The following is a 1,392-nucleotide window of genomic DNA, read 5'->3' on the forward strand; positions in this document are numbered from 1 at the left end:
TGTCTATTTGAATCCAGAACTCATGCCTGTAAGCCATCATTGCTACTGCTCCCTAAGACAGGATGGTGTCTCAACTGAGACCATGTAGAGACAGTGGGATATCAAAGTGAAAGAACAGGCAAGCAGGAGGCCCCTGCAGAGTCAGGGGAAGCATGTAGTAAAAGAATGCTACCAGACACTGAAGACCAGTTGTGCCCACCTCTTGGGGTTGCCAACATTGGTCTTGATTACTTGTCACAAATGACACCCAAACCAACCCAATTTGGGAACACTGAGAACACATGAAATTTGAAAAGGAAAAGGAAGAACCCCCAATGTATTCATTAAGTTTCAGTGATGTCAAAGAGCTATTCCTGCTGTAAGAGGTTAGGAGTAGCTCTCAGTCATGTCTGGCCGAGGCAAGGGTGGAAAGGGTCTGGGGAAGGGGGGGCGCCAAGCGTCATCATAAAGTTCTCCGTGAGAACATCCAGGGCATCACCAAACCTGCTATCCACCGCGTCGCCCGGTGTGGTGGTGTGAAGCGTATTTCTGGTCTTATCTACGAGGAGACCCGCGGGGTGCTGAAAGTGTTCTTGGAGAATGTGATCCGCGACGCTGTCACCTACACCGAGCACGCCAAGTGCAAGACTGTCACCGCCATGGACATGGTTTACGCGCTCAAACGCCAGGGACGCACTCTGTACGGGTTCGGCGGCTAAGTTTCATTGCGGTCTTCGGCTGTGAAGCTCTTGTTTACTCACAAAAGGCCCTTCTCAGGGCCACGAAAAAAAAAAAAAAAGAGCTATTCCTTCATACTGATAAACGAATGATTCAGCACCCTTCTCCTAAAGGAAAATACTCTTGAATTCAAAAGTCGCGGGGATAAATTTAGGATTGGCCAGATCCCTACACACTTGTTTTTTCGAACGTCTGCCTATCCGTGAGTTGATCCTTTGAGTGTGGTCCATTCAGCATGGCTGGCCAGCCTTCGGGTCCATCTCATCCATGAAAAACAGCTCAGGAAACACGGACCCACTCTTTCCCCATAGCACCCAGCTGGTAGAATTTCCACCATTCTTTGTCAGTTTCCGGTATCCACTATTTTTCTTAAAAGGCAGCTCACCAACTTTGTTTAGATGACCGTGCCAGGCAGGGGCACCCTCTAAGCAGAACCGTGGTGTGCTGCAAGCTAATTTCAGAGCAAAGCTGCTGGGCTGCACCCCCCAGACCTACAAGGCCTATGCGTGCCCAGCCTCAAGACCACAGAAAGAGCCCAGAGTCCGCGACAGAGACAAGGGGTATACAGACAGCAAGACAACAGCCATCTTGGGTGGCTCGACCGTACACTGCAGCCCTACATACCCTGCACAACCCTTACATTCTTGGTCCGCATCTCTTCCTCAATATCCCTGG

The 1,392-nt window shown here is 50.1% G+C and overlaps 1 pseudogene; it reads left to right on the top strand.

The window, feature by feature from the left end:
- Nucleotides 1–385: 385 nt before the first annotated feature.
- On the top strand, nucleotides 386–698 carry LOC132509507 (histone H4-like; annotated as a pseudogene).
- Nucleotides 699–1,392: the final 694 nt, after the last annotated feature.

Source organism: Lagenorhynchus albirostris, chromosome 19 (genome assembly GCF_949774975.1).
Source record: "Lagenorhynchus albirostris chromosome 19, mLagAlb1.1, whole genome shotgun sequence".
NCBI classification, from domain to species: domain Eukaryota; kingdom Metazoa; phylum Chordata; class Mammalia; order Artiodactyla; family Delphinidae; genus Lagenorhynchus; species Lagenorhynchus albirostris.